Here is a 12,305-nt window from a genome sequence, read left to right on the forward strand (position 1 = left end):
TGTTTATATGTATATAACTCATTGTTAATATACTTATGGAGATACTTACTTATCATAATCTCATGTTAACCATATGTATATCCATATATATATCGTCAAGTCGTTTTTACAAGTTTTAACGTTCGTGAATCGCCGGTCAACTTGGGTGGTCAATTGTCTATATGAAACATATTTCAATTAATCAAGTCTTAACAAGTTTGATTGCTTAACATGTTGGAAACATTTAATCATGTAAATATCAATCTCAATTAATATATATAAACATGGAAAAGTTCGGGTCACTACAGATGTTATGCGAGGTGTATATAAAATAGCTTATATTTTTACAGGGAAATACTATTAAATACGATACAATTTTACACAAGATATTTATTTATTTAGAGAATGGATATACTTAAACCTTGCTAGAACACTTATAGGCAGTGTACCTAATCGTACAGTAGTGTAGTTTTTAGTAAGTCCGGTTCGTTCCACAGGGAAAAAATCTTTAAACAAAGCTTAACGCTATATTAGTTTTATTTTATAAAAATACAAATATATATATATATATAAGTAATATTATTATTATAAAGGGGGGTTTTTTACCGTTTAATGACCGGTTTGTCGATTTTAAAAACTTAAGTCGCAGTTAAAACCAAATGTAAAATATTAAAAATAAATACAAGACTTAATTTAAAGCGTAAAGTAAATAACGATAATGAAATTGTGATAAATAAAAGTGCGATAAAATAAACTTGCGATAATTAAAAAGTACGCTAATTAAAAGTGCAATTAAATACAATAATAATAAATAAAAGTGCGATAATTAGAAGTGCAATTAAATATAAAATAAAGGAAATTAAATATGAAATAAAAGAATTATGCTTATTTAAACTTCCGTAATCATGATGTTTGACGTGTTGATTTTAGTTTTATAACCATGGGTTAATTGTCCTTTGTCCTGGATTATTTAATATGTCCGTCTGGTTTTGTCCATAACAGTCCATCAGTCATAAATATAAAGTGCGAGTATCCTCGTCAAATTATCCTTATACCCGAAGTTAAATATTCCAACTAATTGGGGACTTAAACTGTAACAAGATTTTAATACTTTGTTTAATAATTACACCAGGTTATCGACTGCGTGTAACCCAAGGTTTTAATACTTTGTTAACAATTATGCCAAGTGTCCTTGTACATAATTTCACCCCTGTTTTAATAATTCTAGTGGCTATTAATCCATTCCTGTGTCTGGTTAAATGAACGATTATTCGTACATATAAATATCCCGCCCATCGTGTCCGATTGAGTGTATATAGTTATTTATAGGGACGTCCAATTGTAAATCTTTATATTAAAATTAACAAACTATCATTTAGTTAAACAAATATAAAGCCCATTAATAGCCCATAGTCTAATTTCCACAAGTGTCGTTCTTTTGTCCAAACCCCAATTATGGTACAAAGCCCAATTACTCAATTTTAGTAATTAGCCCAACATCATGATTACTTCATTTTAAATAAGCATAAAAATAACTTAGCTACGAGACATTAAATTAAAAAGGTTGAACATAACTTACAATGATTAAAAATAGCGTAGCGTTACACGGACAAAATTTTGACTTACACCCTTACAACATTCGCTAACATACCCTTATTATTAGGATTAAAATTAAAATTAAAATTAAAATATAAATATAAATATTTATGTATAAATATAGAGAGGATGGATATATGATGGTGCACCAAAGCTCGAAATTTATAGGCATGTGAACTGAAAAAGTTGGCCATGCGATCGCATGGCTTTTGTGCCTCCAGGCCATGCGATCGTATGGCCAGCTGGGGAGGCTCAAAAGTCTTTGTTTTTTTATGCCGACGGTTTTTAAATATAATATAATATATATATTAATTTTAAGAATTAATTATATATTATATTATATTCATGTGCATAGTTGACTTGTAATTTTTAGTCCGTTGCGTCGAGCGTTGAGAGTTGACTCTGGTCCCGGTTCCGGATTTTCGAACGTCCTTGCGTACAATTTAATATCTTGTACTTTGCGTTTTGAATCTTGTACTCTTGTAATTCTGAGACGTTTCTTATCAATAATTGGAACCTCTTTGATTGTATTTTGTACTTTGGAGCTTTTTGGTCGTTTGCGTCTTCAATTCGTCGAATCTGTCTTTTGTCTTCACCTTTTATTATTTAAACGAATATCACTTGTAAATAGAACAATCGCAACTAAAAGCTTTTCTTTCTTGAGGGATAATGCTATGAAATATATGTTCGTTTTTAGCATTATCAGATGATCACTTTACAAGATTGGAAGTAAGCTAGCAAACTTGGAAGTATTCTTGATTTTATGAAACTAGAACTTATAGAATTTATGAAGAACACTTAGAACCTGAAGATAGAACTTGAGAGAGATCAATTAGATGAAGAAAATTGAAGAATGAAAGTGTTTGTAGGTATTTTTGGTCGTTGGTATATGGATTAGATATAAAGGATGTGTAATTTTGTTTACTTGTAAATAAGTCATGAATGATTACTAATATTTTTGTAATTTTATGAGATATTTCATGCTAGTTGCCAAATGATGGTTCCCACGTGTGTTAGGCGACTCACATGGGCTGCTAAGAGCTGATCATTGGTGTAGTGACCCGTCCTAATCCATCTGGATGAAGTCTTCAATAGTTGGTCCCATTGCGAGGTTCTAACCTCTATATGCCATGAACGACTCCATGTAATATGAGCAAATGCACAACGGAAGATTTCTTTCATACCTGAGAATAAACATGCTTTAAAGTGTCAATCAAAAGGTTGGTGAGTTCATAGGTTTATCATAACAATCATTTCAATATATTAATAGACCACAAGATTTCCGTTTATAAATATATGTACACTCGCAAGTGTATAAACCGTTCTGCTTATGTTGAGGCCTCAGTAACCAACATTAACAAAAATATAATAAGTCATCTTCGCAAAGATGGATATGTACACTCGCAAGTGTAAAAATAATCCTCGAAGTACTAAATATCCGCCCACTAGCTCTTATGTCTAGTGCAGCCTACAGGATGGGGGTGTTAAGCCCGATAGATCTATCTTTAGGATTCGCGCTTACATGCTCTTATAACATGTAACTAAATTACCTAGCACATCAATCCGCAGAATATCATTTTTTAATCACTTGTCTCTATTTCGTAAAGAATTTGTAAAAGCAGTGCATGTATTCTCAGCCCAAAAACATATATTGCAAAAGCAATTAAAAAGGGAGCAAATGAAACTCACCATACTGTATTTTGTAGTAAAAATACATATGACGACATTGAACAAGTGTAGGGTTGGCATCGAATTCATGAACCTATATCAGTTATATATATATTAACACATATAATGGTAATCGAACAAGTTTATATATTCTTATTAATTATTATTTATTATGATTTAATAGTGTTATATATATATATATTTATTAATGTTTTATCTTTATCTATTATGTATTAAAATTAATACTTTCATACATAATTATATTGATATCTATAATATATGTAAAATGTTTATCTATTATGATAATAGTAATACTAATTAATAATAATAATAATAATAATAATAATAATAATAATAATAATAATAATAATAATAATAATAATAATAATAATAATAATAATAATAATAATAATAATAATAATAATAATAGTAATAAAAATGATAAATTTAAAATAAAGATACTTTTAATAATAATGATAAAAATGATAACTTTAATAAATAATACTTTTAGTAAAAATGTTAATTTTTAACAATAATGAATATTTATAATCATAACTATAAAAATAATGATACTAATACTTATATGAATAATAATAATGATAATATTAATAATAATAATAATAATAATAATAATAATAATAATAATAATAATAATAATAATAATAATAATAATAATAATAATAATAATAATAATAATAATTACTACCTTAAAAAGATAACAAATGCGTCATAGCCTGGGCTCGAACCCAAGACCTCTCGCTTAAGCACAAAACACACCCAAACCACTGAAGCACTCCTGAATTCTTGTTATCATATGTAGTGACCCGAACTTTTCCATGTTTATATATATTAATTGAGATTGATATTTACATGATTAAATGTTTCCAACATGTTAAGCAATCAAACTTGTTAAGACTTGATTAATTGAAATATGTTTCATATAGACAATTGACCACCCAAGTTGACCGGTGATTCACGAACGTTAAAACTTGTAAAAACTATATGATGATATATATATGGATATATATATATATATATATAGTTAACATGATACTATGATAAGTAAACATATCATAAAGTATATTAACAATGAACTACATATGTAAAAACAAGACTACTAACTTAATGATTTTTAACCGAGACATATATGTAACGATTATCGTTGTAAAGACATTTAATGTATATATATCATATTAAGAGATATTCATACATGATAATATCATGATAATATAATAATTTAAAATCTCATTTGATATTATAAATATTGGGTTAACAACATTTAACAAGATCGTTAACCTAAAGGTTTCAAAACAACACTTACATGTAACGACTAACGATGACTTAACGACTCAGTTAAAATGTATATACATGTAGTGTTTTAATATGTATTTATACACTTTTGAAAGACTTCAATACACTTATCAAAATACTTCTACTTAACAAAAATGCTTACAATTACATCCTCGTTCAGTTTCATCAACAATTCTTCTCGTATGCACCCGTATTCGTACTCGTACAATACACAGCTTTTAGATGTATGTACTATTGGTATATACACTCCAATGATCAGCTCTTAGCAGCCCATGTAAGTCACTTACCACATGTGGGAACCATCATTTGGCAACTAGCATGAAATATCTCATAAAATTACAAAAATATGAGTAATCATTCATGACTTATTTACATGAAAATAAAATTACATATCCTTTATATCTAATCCATACACCAACGACCAAAAATACCTACAAACACTTTCATTCTTCAATTTTCTTCATCTAATTGATCTCTCTCAAGTTCTATCTTCAAGTTCTAAGTGTTCTTCATATATTCTACAAGTTCTAGTTACATAAAATCAAGAATACTTTCAAGTTTGCTAGCTCACTTCCAATCTTGTAAGGTGATCATCCAACCTCAAGAAATCTTTGTTTCTTACAGTAGGTTATCATTCTAATACAAGGTAATAATCATATTCAAACTTTGGTTCAATTTCTATAACTATAACAATCTTATTTCAAGTGATGATCTTACTTGAACTTGTTTTCGTGTCATGATTCTGCTTCAAGAACTTCGAGCCATCCAAGGATCCGTTGAAGCTAGATTCATTTTTCTCTTTTCCAGTAGGTTTATCTAAGGAACTTAAGGTAGTAATGATGTTCATAACATCATTCGATTCATACATATAAAGCTATCTTATTCGAAGGTTTAAACTTGTAATCACTAGAACATAGTTTAGTTAATTCTAAACTTGTTCACAAACAAAAGTTAATCCTTCTAAATTGACTTTTAAAATCAACTAAACATATGTTCTATATCTATATTATATGCTAACTTAATGATTTAAAACCTGGAAACACGAAAAACACCGTAAAACCGGATTTACGCCGTCGTAGTAACACCGCGGGCTGTTTTGGGTTAGTTAATTAAAAACTATGATAACTTTGATTTAAAAGTTGTTATTCTGAGAAAATGATTTTTATTATCAACATGAAACTATATCCAAAAATTATGGTTAAACTCAAAGTGGAAGTATGTTTTCTAAAATGGTCATCTAGACGTCGTTCTTTCGATTGAAATGACTACCTTTACAAAAACGACTTGTAACTTATTTTTCCGACTATAAACCTATACTTTTTCTGTTTAGATTCATAAAATAGAGTTCAATATGAAACCATAGCAATTTGATTCACTCAAAACGGATTTAAAATGAAGAAGTTATGGGTAAAACAAGATTGGATAATTTTTCTCATTTTAGCTACGTGAAAATTGGTAACAAATCTATTCCAACCATAACTTAATCAACTTGTATTGTATATTATGTAATCTTGAGATACCATAGACACGTATACAATTTTTCGACCTATCATGTCGACACATCTATATATATTTCGGAACAACCATAGACACTCTATATGTGAATGTTGGAGTTAGCTATACGGGGTTGAGGTTGATTCCAAAATATATATAGTTTGAGTTGTAATCAATACTGAGATACATATACACTGGGTCGTGGATTGATTCAAGATAATATTTATCGATTTATTTCTGTACATCTAACTGTGGACAACTAGTTGTAGGTTACTAACGAGGACAGCTGACTTAATAAACTTAAAACATCAAAATATATTAAAAGTGTTGTAAATATATTTTGAACATACTTTGATATATATGTATATATTGTTATAGGTTCGTGAATCAACCAGTGGCCAAGTCTTACTTCCCGACGAAGTAAAAATATGTGAAAGTGAGTTATAGTCCCACTTTTAAAATCTAATATTTTTGGGATGAGAATACATGCAGGTTTTATAAATGATTTACAAAATAGACACAAGTACGTGAAACTACATTCTATGGTTGAATTATCAAAATCGAATATGCCCCGTTTTATTAAGTCTGGTAATCTAAGAATTAAGGAACAGACACCCTAATTGACGCGAATCCTAAAGATAGATCTATTGGGCCTAACAAACCCCATCCAAAGTACCGGATGCTTTAGTACTTCGAAATTTATATCATATCCGAAGGGTGTCCCGGAATGATGGGGATATTCTTATATATGCATCTTGTTAATATCGGTTACCAGGTGTTCACCATATGAATGATTTTTATCTCTATGTATGGGATGTGTATTGAAATATGAAATCTTGTGGTCTATTATTATGATTTGATATATATAGGTTAAACCTATAACTCACCAACATTTTTGTTGACGTTTTAAGCATGTTTATTCTCAGGTGATTATTAAGAGCTTCCGCTGTCGCATACTTAAATAAGGACGAGATTTGGAGTCCATGCTTGTATGATATTGTGTAAAAACTGCATTCAAGAAACTTATTTTGTTGTAACATATTTGTATTGTAAACCATTATGTAATGGTCGTGTGTAAACAGGATATTTTAGATTATCATTATTTGATAATCTACGTAAAGCTTTTTAAACCTTTATTGATGAAATAAAGGTTATGGTTTGTTTTAAAATGAATGCAGTCTTTGAAAAACGTCTCATATAGAGGTCAAAACCTCGCAACGAAATCAATTAATATGGAACGTTTTTAATCAATAAGAACGGGACATTTCATCATACGCGTTTTTATATATTTAATATATATACGAGCAGCCAAAAATTGTAGTAGCCCATTTAATAGTCCAATAGTTTAATTAATTGGACACTCCCACTAGCCCACTAATTAAAATAGAATAAGATGGTCCAACAAGTATTGTAACAATTCGTTTATACAAACATCATCATCATACGCGTAATCATCATCATCAACATCATAATCCATCATCATCATCATCATCTTATACCTGCCTCATCATTGTCTTTATCATCATCATGCTTAACGTATCATAATAAAGAATCATCTTATCATTTTATGTAATTAATCATCATTAACCACATAAAATTATAACTTATTTACCAATATCATCGTTATCGTTTGTCACCTCATCTTCACTTATTATACATCATCATCTTCATTTGGTTCTTTCTCATCATCATCACGCATCCATCATTATGCTCCGATTTATAGAAACGAAAACAGGAACACAACATGGTAACGAGGACATTATCATTAACCCTAAATAATGTGTGTGTTCGTTTCGTCATCGAATAGTACCAAAAACAGAAAAATCGCTGAGATTGCATGTCCCAAGTTGCCTTATAAACCCAAATAGCAAGATAAGCCCAATTAACTTGGTTAGCCCTTTTATTAATTAAACAGCCCAAGTAGCAAAACAAATAAACCGATCCTTGGATACTTTATTAGTGGGGCGGTTAAATAAAAAAATAATAAGTTTTATGGTGCAATGCAAACCCCACGTTTATCTTGGATACTGATACCCCATCTGCCCATCATCATTCATTCATCCCTGCCATCACTCTCCTCATTAAAACAGCAACATAAATAGATAAAAGGATTTCGGCTACAGCAGTTTGATTGATGTTTTATTCGATTTAAAACAGAAAAAGGAATAACAGCAGTAACGAATAATTTGTGTGATGATGTGGATAGAAATCAAGAAGCAAAAGCAGAAAATAATAATAGCAGTGGTGTAAGTAGAAACAGAAAAACAGCGTAGCAGCATAAATGATGGTTCAATGGGTGGTTTACGGTTGAAAGAGAGAAAGGAGAAATAGAGTGTAGATGGCGTCTGATGGTTCACATCTATAAAGGTAGCAGTAACAGCTGTTTGATGGTCTAGTGGTGTTATTGGATGGACTATGGTGGTTGTAGATGGTCGTTGGTTGTGTATGATGGAAGATAAAATCAATTCGATGGTGATGACGATTTTTATTAATGTTCCAGTGGTGATGAAGTTGTAGGGATGATGGTTATAGGGTAATGTTAGTTTGGGTTATTTAATGGTAATTGAGGTGTTGTAGTTCGGTTAGCATACAACAGCAGTTATAAGTGATAATGGTTTGCGGTTGTGTTTATATCTATGTATCAGTATGTACTCCGTAGTGCTTATGCATATATATATATATATATATATATATATATATATATATATATATATATATATATATATATATATATATATATATAATAATATATATATGTATATATATATGTCATATATGATTTTGAGTGGAGCCAATAGAAAACAAATATAGTAAACAAAGTTTGTTATATGTCTCTATATAATTATTGTGAATGTGACAAGAACGCAACAGTGGCTCAAATTCAATCAATCATCTTTTTATCAATTTGGTACAGTAATAATCATCATCTCAATGTTTAAACAGTCAACAGCTGAGTGAATTTTTGTTTAATTGTGCCAACGGTTTTAGTAGGCATAGTATTTCGTACTCCATTGATAAATTAGTGGCGGATAAAAGTTCACTGAAAAATCCTAAGTTTTTACAGTAACTATCTTTATTTATTTCAGTCATTTTAGTATAAAAAGTTGTAATTAATTATTTACAATTTTTAAATAAAAATTAAATTAATTATTAGCTCCCAACCCCAAGTAAAAATACTAAATATTAAATTAATCAAATAGATTCTAATTATATTTTTAACAAAGCTATATTTCATATAACTTATTTTCGGATCACCGTTTGTTTTAAAATCATATAAGTTCGTGTTAAACTTGTTTAATATTCATCAAATGGAAATTGAGTGTTACTGTCATTTACTAAATAGATTCGAAATAACGAAATATATATTTAATATACTTTTATTTATATATATATATATATATATATATATATATATATATATATATATATATATATATATATATATATATATATATATATATATATATATATATATGTTTTAAATATTAATCATCATAATATCATATTTTTATTTTATTTTACATAATAAATTTTTTTTATACAACATATAATACTTCAAATTATATTTTCAATTATTACTTATGTATATATATATATATATACACACATATCTAATTACAATTAATTATTCGTGAATCGTCCGGGTGTAGTCAAAGTCAAATGATATAATGAATGTAGTTTACAACTTTGTTACTCAACATTACTAGCTTTGCTTATAGTGTCGAAATCATATAAAGATTAAGTTTAAATTTGGTCAGAAATTCTCGGGTCATCACAATTGGAGTGTATATACCAATAGTACATACATCTAAAAGCTGTGTATTGTACGAGTACGAATACGGGTGCATACGAGTAGAATTGTTGATGAAACTGAACGAGGATGTAATTGTAAGCATTTTTGTTAAGTAGAAGTATTTTGATAAGTGTCTTGAAGTCTTTAAAAAGTGTAAGAATACATATTAAAACACTACATGTATATACATTTTAACTGAGTCGTTAAGTCATCGTTAGTCGTTACATGTAAATGTTGTTTTGAAACCTTTAGGTTGACAATCTTGTTAAATGTTGTTAACCCATTGTTTATTATATCTAAAGAGATGTTAAATTATTACACTATCATGATATTATGATATATTAATATATCTTAGTATGATATATATACAGTTAAATGTTGTTACAACGATAATCGTTACATATATGTCTCGTTTCGAAATCATTAAGTTAGTAGTCTTGTTTTTACATATGTAGTTCATTGTTAATACACTTAATGACATGTTTACTTATCGTTTATCATGATTAAACATAGTGTATCAATATCTTAATATGATTCATATGTATTTAGTAAGACGTTGTTATAACGATAATCGTTATATATATCGTTTCGAGTTTCTTAATTCAATAAACTCAATTTTATGTATATAACTCATTGTTAAAATACCTAATGAGATACTTACTTATTATAATATCATGTTAACTATATATATAATCATATATATATGTCATCATATAGTTTTTACAAGTTTTAACGTTCGTGAAACACCGGTCAACTTGGGTGGTCAATTGTCTATATGAAACCTATTTCAATTAATCAAGTCTTAACAAGTTTGATTGCTTAACATGTTGGAAACACTTAATCATGTAAATAAAAATTTCATTTAATATATATAAACATGGAAAAGTTCAGGTCACTACAGTACCTACCCGTTAAATAAATTTCGTCCCGAAATTTTAAGCAGTTGGAGGTGTTGACGTATCTTCTGGAAATAAGTGCGGGTATTTCTTCTTCATCTGATCTTCTCATTCCCAGGTGAACTCGGGTCCTCTACGAGCATTCCATCGAACCTTAACAATTGGTATCTTGTTTTGTTTAAGTCTTTTAACCTCACGATCCATTATTTCGACGGGCTCTTCGATGAATTGAAGTTTTTCATTGATTTGAATTTCGTCTAACAGAATAGTGTGATCTTCTTTAGTAAAACATTTTTTTAAATTCGAGACGTGGAAAGTGTTATGTACAGCCGTGAGTTGTTGAGGTAACTCAAGTCGGTAAGCTACTGGTCCGACACGATCAATAATTTTGAATGGTCCTATATACCTTGGATTTAATTTCCCTCGTTTACCAAATCGAACAACGCCTTTCCAAAGTGCAACCTTAAGCATGACCATCTCTCCAATTTCAAATTCTATATCTTTTCTTTTAATGTCGGCGTAGCTCTTTTGTCGACTTTGGGCGGTTTTCAACCGTTGTTGAATTGGGATGATCTTCTCGGTAGTTTCTTATATTATCTCCGGACCTGTAATCTGTCTATCTCCCACTTCACTCCAACAAATCGGAGACATGCACTTTCTACCATAAAGTGCTTCAAACAGTGCCATCTCAATGCTTGAATGGTAGCTGTTGTTGTAGGAAAATTCTGCTAACGGTAGATGTCGATCCCAACTGTTTCCGAAATCAATAACACATGCTCGTAGCATGTCTTCAAGCGTTTGTATCATCCTTTCACTCTGTCCATCAGTTTGTGGATGATAGGCAGTACTCATGTCTAGACGAGTTCCTAATGCTTGCTGTAATGTCTGCCAGAATCTTGAAATAAATCTGCCATCCCTATCAGAGATAATAGAGATTGGTATTCCATGTCTGGAGATGACTTCCTTCAAATACAGTCGTGCTAACTTCTCCATCTTGTCATCTTCTCTTATTGACAGGAAGTGTGCTGATTTGGTGAGACGATCAACTATTACCCAAATAGTATCAAAACCACTTGCAGTCCTTGGCAATTTAGTGATGAAATCCATGGTAATGTTTTCCCATTTCCATTCCGGGATTTCGGGTTGTTGAAGTAGACCTGATGGTTTTTGATGTTCCACTTTGAGCTTAGAACACGTCAAACATTCTCCTACGTATTTAGCAACATCGGCTTTCATACCCGGCCACCAAAATTGTTTCTTGAGATCCTTGTACATCTTCCCCGTTCCAGGGTGTATTGAGTATCTGGTTTTATGAGCTTCTCTAAGTACCATTTCTCTCATATCTCCAAATTTTGGTACCCAAATTCTTTCAGCCCTATACCGGGTTCCGTCTTCCCGAATATTAAGATGCTTCTCCGATCCTTTGGGTATTTCATCCTTTAAATTTCCCTCTTTTAAAACTCCTTGTTGCGCCTCCTTTATTTGAGTAGTAAGGTTATTGTGAATCATTATATTCATAGCTTTTACTCGAATGGGTTCTCTGTCCTTTCTGCTCAAAGCATCGGCTA

This window comes from Rutidosis leptorrhynchoides, chromosome 2 (genome assembly GCF_046630445.1).
Source record: "Rutidosis leptorrhynchoides isolate AG116_Rl617_1_P2 chromosome 2, CSIRO_AGI_Rlap_v1, whole genome shotgun sequence".
Classification (NCBI taxonomy): domain Eukaryota; kingdom Viridiplantae; phylum Streptophyta; class Magnoliopsida; order Asterales; family Asteraceae; genus Rutidosis; species Rutidosis leptorrhynchoides.